This window comes from Peromyscus leucopus, chromosome 3 (assembly GCF_004664715.2).
Source record: "Peromyscus leucopus breed LL Stock chromosome 3, UCI_PerLeu_2.1, whole genome shotgun sequence".
Classification (NCBI taxonomy): domain Eukaryota; kingdom Metazoa; phylum Chordata; class Mammalia; order Rodentia; family Cricetidae; genus Peromyscus; species Peromyscus leucopus.
In genome coordinates, this window is record NC_051065.1 from 123,014,635 (window position 1) to 123,027,556 (window position 12,922).

A 12,922-nucleotide genomic window follows, 5' to 3' on the forward strand; every position below is an offset into this window, starting at 1 on the left:
GAGACTTGTGTGTGGAGACAGAAGTGAGCAGTTATGAAGATGAGGTAAGGTGAGGAATAAGACTGAGATATCAACTGTCATTCTGAAAAAGAAAAAAAGAAAATATAGCTATTGGACTGAAGAATTCAAAGCTTACACTTTTAAAAATACATAAAGATCCCTACTTGTGGGCAAGAAAATGACTATGCTTGCTAATCAAATAACATGTAGGTACTGTTTAAAAGCAGTCATTAGCTGGTTCTTGATGATAGCATATCACCCCATATGTCATGTCTACTACTCATGTGGAATACAAACTTTAAATAAGTAGACTGCATCCCCCATTCTCAGATGAGCTGCCTGAAAGCATATAAACTAGGTCACCTTTGGAAGCTCCCTGCACCCCACCCCAGTTCTCTACAGATTACATTTTTAATGATAGCTGGGAGTTTTTACTCTGTGTCTGAGTATGTTGACAGAAGCTGCATTGTCAAAGCACCAGTAAGAAAGGCTGCGAATTTTTTTTTTTTTTATTTCCTCGCCTTGTAAGATCATGTTTAGGATCTGTGTACTTTATAATTAAAGAAAAACATAGAAATCCTGTTTCCAGTTTCTTTTCCTATTTCTTCAGTATTGGAGATAGGATTTTCTTTTCTTACCATAAGACTCATAAATGTCATTTTTTGAATTGTAAAAGTTATACAGGCAAATGTGTCCTTTTGTTCAGTTATGAGAAACACTTGGTGGCTGCATGCACTATGATCCCTTCAGATGACATAATGTGAGTCAGACTCTCCATGCTGAGTAAATAAACTAGTGGGCTGGAAACCACAGAGAAATAGAGTAAATGAAAAAAGCCAGGTCAGTATTAACCATGCTCAAAGTTCTGTGTATGTACCTATATGTTTGTGTTTGTGTGTGTGTGTGTGTGTGTGTGTGTGTGTGTGTGTGTGTGTCTGTGTGTCTGTGTCTGTGTGTGTTATGCAGATGTGTGTTTGTGTGCTAAGGGTGCACACATGCATGCTACTATGAAAATATGGAAATCAGAGGACACACCTAAGTTGTCTTCCACATTGTTTGAGATGAGGGTCTTGGTGTTCATCCCCTCATCTTCCAGGCTAGCTGACCTGTGGGTGTCCAGGATTCTCCTGGTTCTGTCCCCCATCTCATCATAGAGTATAGGATGACAGACATATGCTACGGTGCCACCCTTACATGAATTCTAAAGATTCAAACTCAGGTTATCACATTGGCATAGCAAGTCTTCATCTACTGAGCCATCTCCTCAGCCCCTCCAAAAGAATCCTTATTGCTATTACAGTTGTGGTGGTGACAGTTCTCACTTTTAGGGTGATAGATGGATGGCAGGTATGTCACTAGGAGTACTGTATGCATTCCACCTAATTCTCTCTGGAGCCTGGTGAACTAGACATTGCCTTGTCCACTTTTTGATGATTAATCTGATGTTTCATCATATTAAAGAAATAACTATGACTCAGATGGAGGCAGAATCCAACCCCAGACTGGTCCAATTTCATATCCTGCTACTGAACTATGGAGCTTCTCAGCTTTCTCAGCCTGCCTCTGATGTTAAAGTGACAATCACCATAATGCCACACAATGCAGAATTCTTAGTCACTAAGCTGGTACACAGACTTTCCTGTTCTAAAAATGGGAAAAGCATTTCCCCTCACCTCTCATATGGGATGAGATAACTCCAGGCATGTGGCCCAAGTATCTTTCTCCATTCATGGGACATTATTTGTGCTGGTCCTTGGCACCTTTCAAATGAACTGAAAGGCTCTCAGAATTCTGGATTTAACCAAGGACTGGTAGGGCACTCCAGTCTCACCTTTTCCTGGGTTTCTCCAAAGGTGAGGCTCACTTACCTTCTAGTGTAGTATGTTCCAAATTTGAATCTCTCTTATAGTAATGAGCTACCAGCAGCATCTGTGCCTACATTTCTCTGCCCTCATGGCATGCAGAATATCCTAAATCCAAGAAATCTTTTTAAAAAGATGATTTTCTCTCAGTTATATAAGGGAAAGCAAAGCTGGGCAAGGGTTATCTTGGATATTATATAAGCCAGTTCCTTACAATGCACTACATTGGTCAGTGATAGGAAAGAAAACAACTTTTGAGAAGAAATATTTCATATCAAAAGATCTTAAATTGGTGAAACTGTGTGTGTGTGTGTGTGTGTGCTTTCACTTAATACACACACACATACACACACACACAAATAGACACATTTTGGTTTTTTCAATAGGAAATTGTTCCTCTCTTATATCCACATAGTTTTTTCTCCCCCATTTTATTAGTTTTTTGAGAATTTCATGCAATGTATGTTGATCATATTGATGCCCTAATTCCTCCTACATAAACTGCCTTTCCCTACCTACCTAACTTTGAATCTAATTTATGCTGCTTATATACTCTTGGATGTATGACCACCCACCAGAATGTGGTGGATCTACCATGTGTCTCATCTTTAAAGAAAACTGACTCTACTTCTCCCAGAAGTCATCAATTGTCAATAGAACCTTAGCAAACAGGTGTGGCACCCAGTATCAGACCTGCACACAAATTTCCACATACTCTTTAAAAATTATCATGTGCCTATGAGCCTTCCCTTTTCTCGACTAAAACTTCTTTCCTGCCATCAGTCGTCCTCCTGGGTAAGTTTTCAATCACGTCCTGTTGGCTCACTTCTCTGAATCACTCTTGCTAGTCTAAACCACATTTCACATTCTCTCATACACTATCTACTTCAAAAGTCCAACTGTGGCATTAGAATAGTTACTCTTTCCATTTGTAAAACAGCAAATAACACTTTATTATCCTTATAACATAAATCAGACTTATGTCCAAATAGCCCAAGAATGCTTTCCATTTTGAATAACCACTCAAATGCCAACTTCTAAGCTCATTGTCAAGTAAGGGCCATGAAACTTCTTTAACTATTGCATTCTGATGCACTACTTCTCCTTTATTCTGCATTTTGTAGTGGATGTTAAGGGTGCCTCAGTCAGATGTCAATGTCAGATTGCATCTTAACATCACCTATATCTCCTGTAGCATGCTGTCCTCTTGATTTTCCCATTCTCCACTTCAGTATGTTCTCAAATTCTCAAGAGGAAGGCCTCAAAGGAACAAAGAAGCATAATCTTTCACTGAGGAAGGTCAAGGATACACCCTTGATTCTGTCTGTGCTGTTGACTTCATGCTTTCAAAGCCTCTTAACAAAATGTCTACATTTTGTAAAGGGCCATTCAGTTAAACACAGTAAATGCTAGATAAGACTTTAAGAAATTTAAACATTTGAGGGGCTGGTGAGGTGGCTCAGAGGTTAAGAGAAGTGGCTGTTCTTCCAGAGGTCCTGAGTTCAATTTCCAGCAACCACATGGTGGCTCACAACCATAGATAATGAGATCTGGTGCCCTCTTCTGGCCTGCAGGTAACATGCAGGAGGAATATTGTATACATAATAAATAATCTTTAAAAAAGAAAAAAAAAGAGAAATTTAAACAATTGAAATTAATATTTTGGAAATTTCTAACAACTAATTATTGAATGGCTAAATAGTGAACATAAATTTTCTATACTATATGCTTTACTATTCTTGTTGACAGGTGAGTTGATGATTGCTTGACTGATTGATTATGATCAAAACAGAAGTATGGAGTATTTATTGAGTGATAGATGCTTGCTGGGTACATAATATGACATAGTGAATACTGAGGTCCTGGAACACTGGTCCCCTCTAAAGGGAACAAATTGTTACTCAGAGCCTGAGTGTTGATACTATAGGGGAACTCAGGTCCCATACTGCATGCTCAACATGTTGTAAAACATAAATTGAAAACCCAGATTTCTCTTAAGGAGGAAGAAAGCAACAAGTTAAAATTATTAAGAAGTCCAATACTGGTGAATTCAACAGGTAGATGGGCTACTAGTCTTTAAATTTTACTTTAGGACCTTATTAAAAACAACTCCTTTAAAATTCATGGTTAGTTTATTCCTAAAACATCAGAGTTAAGTTTGCTTCTTCTTTCAGATAATGACATACTTCAGGTACATATGCAATTGAGAATATTTTATTTCTATATTCCCGAAGACTTGAGTGACATGAAATGCGGCTGGCCCTTTCCCTTCTTTTCCTAGATCCCCAAGTAATGTCACCCATGCGTAGCCACCAGGATAAGTACATATATTAAGTGGCTTATCAAGCAGGCATCTGCTGAGAATTTGTCATTGTGATTAATTAAAGCAGAGGCAAGTGTGGGAAGGAGTCTTCTCGAATGCCCTCCACTGTGAAGTGACTTTTTGAGAGACTATCTTATCACAATTAAATTCCAATTTCACAGTTTACTAATTTTTTTCCACTGAAAACATGACAGCATTCACAATGCCAAAGCAGTGTAAAGAGTTGATATACTCTTTACTGTCTGACTGCACACTAGATTCCCACATGAGAAGTAGGGAGTACAGGGATATACATGGCTTGCGGGAAAGTTAAATTGGCTTGCTTGAGATTAACCATGCAGCATTTAATGAATTTTCTATCAGGAATTCTTTTTTTTCCTTTCTTTTCTTTCTTTTTTTTTTGTACAATTACAGAAATAATTCAGGTGGATCTCACCCTGGTCATTTGAACTTTCTTGTATGTGGGAAGACTGGACATTATAAGGAGTTGTTATTAAACTTCCTGTCTAGAGGTCTCCAAAGAAGGAATGCAACCCTAAGGAAGCAGAAACATAATGGGAACTTGTCAACTTATAGTGGCAAAGCATTCACTTATATTCCAACTGGAGAAGATTTTTCAAAGGGTATACCATAGTTAGTTGACTGTCAAGGTAAGTGTTGGTGTAAAATGGAACATGCCAGTTCTGACACCAAATCGAGCCCACTCTGATTTTGAAAAGACTTTTTTTTTTTTTTTTTTTGAGACAGGGTTTCTCTGTGTAGTTTTGGTGCCTGTCCTGGATCTTGCTCTGTAGACCAGGCTGGCCTAGAACTCAGAGAGACCTGCCTGGCTCTGCTTCCCGCTGGGATTAAAGGTGTGCACCACGGCCTCCCAGTTTGAAAAGACTTTTGACTGTGACTACTTTCACAAAATGCCTTTGAACTTTCTTCTGTAATTCATGGTTTTTAAAGGTGCTAGTAGAATGTGTCATTACAGGAATGATTCTAAGCACCCTGTATTCATTAATCTCTAAATTCCAGAGACTTATCTACCTCCGGCAGGGACAACATTCTTTGTCTCTATTATTTGAGGACAAAGTAGTTCAGCATTCGTGAGCTGATTAAAGAGTCTTTATTGGTACTTGGACTTGGAGAAGCGTTATTAGGGATTGGGGAGAACAGAATTTACTGGAGACCCACTTGGAGAAGCATAATAATGGTTAGAAAACCTATTTGACTCACCTGTAAGGAAGAGTAGAGCCTAAGATTATGTCTGTTTTATTCATAATTTAGAATTAATTGCACACAATATGTTCAAATAGCAGGCAGTCTTCTCACTTAAACCTGAATAGGTATTATCCCCTAATGGCACCAATATAGTTCTCTACACCTAGTAGGTCCTTAGTATTTGTGGAATGAGTAAGCAAAATGCTTTCCCATTTATCTTATATGAAGAAGCATATGGCCATGAGTCAGGGATTTAGCAAATCAAAGAAGCAGCCAAATAGACTTTCCAAGTTTCATAAAGTAAAATATCACTGTTAATGAAACAGTGACTATGTTCTTTATCTCCCAGGCACGTTGGTTACAGGGCCCACATTTTAAGTCATGCCAAACAATTTAGGAAATCATTATTAGAAACAAGATAGTTTAGAAGTACACTCGCTACCAGCCCCCAGGCTAATAAAATTGTCTTATATTCAACCGTGTTGTTCCTGGATTATTTTGTCTTTGACATAAAATTCTATGGGATGAGAGTGCTCACAACAGTGTCAAATTTTCTTTTCTGCACAGACATACAGACAAGATCATGCAGAATTCAGGGACCACTAAAGACAGGAAGTTGGGATGAAGAAGCAGGAAAGCCTGTGAGCAAGAAAAAGTTGAGTGTTAGAAAATCCCAGGTGAGGACCAGATTTCTGGCAGCTTTGTTCTGGGATTCATGTACTGGGATGAGAGTCTGTCATCAGAACATGGCACAGAGTGGCAAGTGGAGTAATTTGTGAGACCATAAAGCTACACCATAATGTCTGGATCTTACATAGTGACGTAGAAGCCTACCATTTGAAATTCTGCCGTTGGTTGTGAGTCTGGCAAAGAATTGGCAACAACAAATCAATTCACCCCACCAGTTTTTCTCCTTACTTCTTTCCAATAGTCCTTTATTGGCATTCTCTAGTTGAAAGAGATGATATTAAACACTTAGAATATAAAGTTGATATTCATGAAAATATACAAATTCCTCACCACAAAAGCTCCATTCCAATCTTCCAAGGAAAGCTGCATACAAATTCTATTGAGGGTCCTCTAAGAAAAACTCTGAAGATCTGGTAACAGTGGAAAAAGGGGAGTAAGAGTTAAAATATGGATTCCTAGGCATCAGTTATGACTCCATTTTTTTTTTTTTGTAGATAGTAACAAAAGTAGTCTAAATCTGGATACAGGCTAAGAAAAAGTGATGCTAGTCATAAAGCCACAGTACAGTGGAGGAAATCTGGGGGCATGGAAAATGGACTGGCTTGTCTAGAACCAATCTCTTTGTATGAAGGAATAATTCCACATTGAGTAGGGGAGGAAGAAAAGGAGAATCCTATGATGACATTGGGATGCTAAGTTAAGAAACAGAATGATGACAGGGAGGCATTGTGAATTCTAGAATAGAGATGAGATACAAAGGAAAGAATATTTATGGGAGATTGTTCTGGCAGGTGTGTGGGATGGATTGGCAGGGGTGTTGATAGAGTTACATGAGGAAACTACTTAACAAATTTAGGCAAAGTTTCTGTTTAGGGTAGTGATCCTTATATTCAAACCACAAAATTCTGGTTTGGAGGGCTAAAAGTAAAATAATTATACCCATCCTCACTGATTTCCCCATGTTCTCTTCATCTAATAACACAGTCTCATCTGTAGGGACCAATTAATAACCTAGACAACTTATAGAATGCTTATATTTGACAGCTTGTTAGAAGAAATGAGATTTTGTTTGCCTATTTCTTCCTTTCTCTCCCATTTAGGATCAGACAAGATGATCAAAGACCAAGAAAATGGCTAATAGAAATGTGTCTCCTGGGGAATTTTAAAATATAATTCTCTAACTCCATTCTCAAGAGCCAACCTGAACTTCATTCAGTGTTAGAAAAGTGTACTGTGTACTGTTTGCATCTTACATACAACATCTTCAGTCTTCTTGGGTGACCTGCAGATAGGTCCCATGTGGCTGTTCTAATTTTGTATAAGGAGAACCCAAGTAAGGGGAACTTCTAAGACATCAGCTTCCAGGAAATAGAGTCCAGGTGTAATGGAGATATATAAAACAGCAATTCTCATTATGCTGTTGATTTGGAGAGCAATACAAAAAGAACTATGTTTCAGAAGCTTTTAAATTGTGACTTTTCATAATATTCCAGTGTGTCTGTGTACAATTGGGACATTTTGACTCTTCCATTAATGGAGGATATTTCACAGGCCTCTTATTGAAAGAGACATCAATATTCAGTGGCCATGAATGTTGTTTATTTTTTTTTTTTATTTTTTTTTTTTTTGGTTTTTCGAGACAGGGTTTCTCTGCATAGCTTTGCGCCTTTCCTGGAGCTCACTTGGTAGCCCAGGCTGGCCTCGAACTCACAGAGATCCGCCTGGCTCTGCCTCCCGAGTGCTGGGATTAAAGGCGTGCGCCACCACCGCCCGGCGAGTGTTGTTTAATACTGATCAATAAAACAGAGTTTGAAGTCTGTTGTATTGGTAGGTTGGTAAAATCACCAACGTCTTTCAAAAAACATCAAGGTAAGTTGGATCCATTTTAAAGGTGTCATCTTGTCATGTAAGATTTCTCTAGCAGGCTGCCTCTTACCTGTAGATTTGTTATAATAGACTTCTTGAAACCCTGGTGGAAATAAAAATTCATGAGACCCTGCTTTATATTTCAAGCTGAAGTAATTCAGACTTTGCGAACTTTTTAAGAGACCAGTTCTGCAAAATTTATTCAATAAAATGTAGAACTTTATATTTTATTCAAACCATATATAAATGCACAACTTCTCTAAGTATTTAGACAATAAATTCAGCAGCTGAGGACTCTTCCTTCCTACTGAGCCCCTCCCACTCTCTGCACTGCCCCTTGTCCCTGGTTACCTTCCACTCAGTATCCTTAGAGGGTGCCTGACTGATTTTTAGTAATGTCTCACACATAGTGAAAGGCTGTCTTGTCCCCTTGACCATCTTCCTATCCAACATCAAGTTCAGCCTTGGTTAATGCCATTCCTGCTCAGTAACTTTACAACAGATTCACTCTAGGAGAGAGATCTACTTGCCTTTGTTTGCATGGCTTAAGGACAACGGGGGTGAGCTTCCAGGCCAGCTTGGTTAGATTCTAGAGCCAATGCCATTAAATGTGAGACACTTGCAGGGCACACAGTCTGTCTTTCCATCCTCAGAACTGTGCCAAAATTGAGACACACTATAAGTACCAAATGTTCACTCAATAAAGGAATTGATGGTGCTCTTATTAGAAGGGCGGCTCCAGTCTAGGCCATAGTCTTGCTTGCCCAAATGTGATTCTGAAACACTCACCAAGGAAAAGGCAGTAATGATGAAATACCTTCTATATTAACTCCCAGAGGGACATAAATACAAAAGGATAGTCTGTAACTTGAAGAATCTTATATGATCCTGGAAATGTTCTTCTAATGTGTGCTTGTCCGTATCCTTTGTTTACTACCCAATCCCCAGAGCAGCAGCTGCCTACCTCATGCTCTGCTGTTGCAGCTGATGTCAAGTGCAGACTCATCTTTCCCAAATAGCACACTGAAGACTCTCACTCTCAGTGTTCAACAACTACCCAGTTTTTTTTTTTTTTTTTTTTTTTTTTTTTTTTTTTTTTTTGGTTTTTTCGAGACAGGGTTTCTCTGTGTAGCTTTGCGCCTTTCCTGGAGCTCACTTGGTAGCCCAGGCTGGCCTCGAACTCACAGAGATCCGCCTGCCTCTGCCTCCCGAGTGCTGGGATTAAAGGCGTGCGCCACCACCGCCCGGCAAACTACCCAGTTCTTATACATCCAATTAAAAACTGACATCTCACCCCACAGATCCCTCCTAATATAGCCTTATTTCTCAATATGTATGCTTCTTTTAACTTCCTCATGTCACAAAATACCTGCCACACTGAAAATAATCCTGAATGAATGTCATTCCCTAGCCTTTTTATTCTGTGCAGAGTAGGGACTGGCAAAATCAAACTAGATGCGTATAAACAATGCTAATTTTAAAAAGTCAATGTGTATGAACTTTTTTTGGAAATAGTTAATTGCTCCACATATTGTCCATAACTGCTGCCACTCTACAGCAACGGGGGAGGGGCAGTTATAACTACTAATCTGGAAATTCACAAGGAAAGTTTTCTAGCTTTGATGGAATGGAATAAGTTAATAATACTAAACTATTGAGTATATGCTTACATGAGAAATGTGAACTGTTCATTGATGATTTTAGTTAGTTATCCCATTTAGGGCAGGAAAGTATTATGTTAAAATCATAAACAAAGAAAATAGGGGATAAATGACTAATTTGCTGAGATCCAAAAAGAAAAAGAAAACTTTTGAACTTCACAGTTTATTCATCTCTCCCTCCATGCCATCATCAATGGTTTCTCTGTATACTTGAGAATAAGTGAATCTATCGCTGAGTGTAAGAGTTCCATGTCATATATGTCATGCATAAGTGATATGAGACTTATATGTCACACATGGCATGCACAAGTGATATGAGGTTTACATGCCACACATGGCATGCACAAGTGATATGAGGTTTACATGTCACACATGGCATGCACAAGTGATATGAGGTTTACATGTCACACATGGCATGCACAAGTGATATGAGGTTTACATGTCACACATGGCATGCATAAGTGATATGAGATTTACATGTCACACATGACATGCATAAGTGGTATGCGAGGTGTTGAGTAGTGAAGTGGCCCTAGAGAAATAGCGCTCATTAAGGGAACTGGTTATGGTGCAGTATCTTGCTCTCTTTCTCAATTCCCAGTGTTATCTGGTACAGAGTTTCCTTTTTAGAAAACATTAAACAATTGGAAATCCTTTCAGGTAGGACTTCAAAATTCCTTTTTAGTGATTTTGCATTTTATCTTTTGATCAAATTGTTCTTTAAAAGGATAAAAATTTTAAAATATAGTGTTGTCTCTAGGATCCCATGCAACGATTCTAAAGATGGTGCATCAAACTAAAATCTTTGAAACCCAGGGTTATTGTCTTTTATTTTTCAGGAACTATGAAATAGATCAAAAAGAAGCAGACAAAGAAAAAGTTCAGTTTTTTCTAGAAGAATCTTTCTTAGAATCTCATGCTCAAAACTTATAGGTTTGAAGAAAATAAATCAGAAGAAATCCAGTCATGATAATACAGGGAACCCTATGGGATACACACACACACACACACACACACACACACATACACACACACAGAGAGAGAGAGAGAGAGAGAGAGAGAGACAGAGACAGAGACAGAGACAGAGACAGACAGAGACAGACAGAGACAGACAGAGACAGAGAGACAGAGACAGAGACAGAGAGTAGACATAGGTGTGTGTGTGTGTGTGTGTGTGCGCATATGCAGAGAAAGAGACAGAGAGAAAGATTACACATACTTACACAGACAATAATTCATTCTGACTACTGAGGAGTGCTGACTTTCACTTAGGATTAATCCCCAGTGTGCAAGTTACTAAGGTGAGTCTTTCTAAAACTTACCTGACTCAGAAACTTGACTCTATAATTATTGAAAGGAAAAATTTCTAGATAATTTCCATATTCTATATACTTAATTAGTTTGCTTAACTCTCATAATGACTATGTAAAGTGGGCAATCTGAACACTAGCTTTATTTCATATATGAATAAACCATATTATAGAAATGTTGGAGGACTTGGCCACTAACACTCACCCAGTGAACAAAACCAGGAGCCTTGAAAAAAGAGACTAAGATTATGTGGACCTCTGTCTTAATGCTTCCTAGCCATTTCCTCAAGCAGTTAATAGTACATTTTAGTCAAATATTTGCATTCTGCACTTAAGTGATCCATTCCCAACAAAATCCCATTTACTTTGGCTTTTAACATCTTTTTAAAAAAATGGTCACTGGAGCCGGGCATGGTGGCACACGCCTTTAATCCCAGCACTCGGGAGGGAGGCAGAGCCAGGCAGATCTCTGTGAGTTCGAGGCCAGCCTGGACTACCAAGTGAGCTCCAGGAAAGGCGCAAAGCTACACAGAGAAACCCTGTCTCGAAAAGACAAAAAACAATAAAAAGGTCACTGTCATGAAGATAGAGCTCTCAATATTTATTCTGATGATAGCATTTCATTTGAAAGCGTTGTGAATAAATAAGAAAAATGGCAGGAGAAATTTTCTTGTGAGAAAGTTCAAATCATTTTTTTCTTAAAATCTCACCATTTAAGAATTTAAAAGAAGATATTAAAAATATCTCTGTATGTCTATAATTTCTCTGGAAGGTAATCTATCATTATTAAAAAATGATCAATATTACAATAGATTATTATGTTTGAACTATAGCAACACACACCAGAAAACAATATGGAATCATTAATTTAGTCAGAATCGACAGTGGAAAGATTTATCAAGATCATGATAAAATTTTGTAATGATACTCTTATCACAAATCTGTATTCCTTAAATATAATTCCTAAGGATATTCTAGATTATACTGAGAAGATGGAAAATAAGGGGGAAAAAAATCTCACTCTCAAAAGGCATTAGGTGAAAACCAATATTAAAACGTTTCAATTTCCTTATTTTCATAGTCTCGTTTACTTTTCTAGTGCAGTGGGACCAAATATAACAGTTTACTTTATATGAGAAATATATTTTTTCATATGTTCTATTCTACTTTGTTACAGAATAAATTTATTAAATCTAGTTAACATCAAGGGAAAAATGTGTTGTGGACTTTGTCATCAGCTTATGTTTAACTCATCAAAAATCATGGAAATGTGTCATATTAGTGATTTTTCACATTCTTCTGATTAAGAAAAAAGCAGCGTAAGGCAGGAAGGGTTTATTTTCACGCTCATTGTGAGGGCACAGTCCACTGTGGCAGGGAGGGCTTGGCTTCAGGAATGTGAAGCAGCTGGTCATGCTGTCTCAACAGTCAGGAAACAGGGAGGGCTGGCTTTGAGCTCCTCTTCTCCTTTACTTTCCAATCTGGAGCCCACCCCACTGATGGTCCCACATTCGGGGTGTGTCACCCCTTCTCAGTTTAACATTTCCGGAGTCAAACAGGGATAGAACCTCACGACATGTTCCTATGGTGATTCTAAGTTCAGTTGACAATGAAGATTTAATTAACATCAAGGGTGTGATAACCTATAAATTAACTATTTAGTTTCTGAGTTGTATACAGGAGAATTTTGGAGATTTGGGGGCCAAGCATTGTATCTAGCATATACAACTTTTTATTCCTACATTTTTTAGATCTCAGCTGTCATCACTGTGAGAAGTATTGAGGAGCATGTTGATTGGATTTTCTAGAAAATGGCAACTTCTGAATTAATTACAGCTTAGGAACAGACAGGCTACATCCTAATGAGACAGGACTTACTCAGAAGGACATGGAAATTACATTGTTCCTACCTGTGCTTAAGTAAATTTCTTCATTCCTTCTGGATGAAGCTATGAATATCTTAAAGAATGGTTTGTTTCCTTAAAATGGCATTTTAAGCTCAAC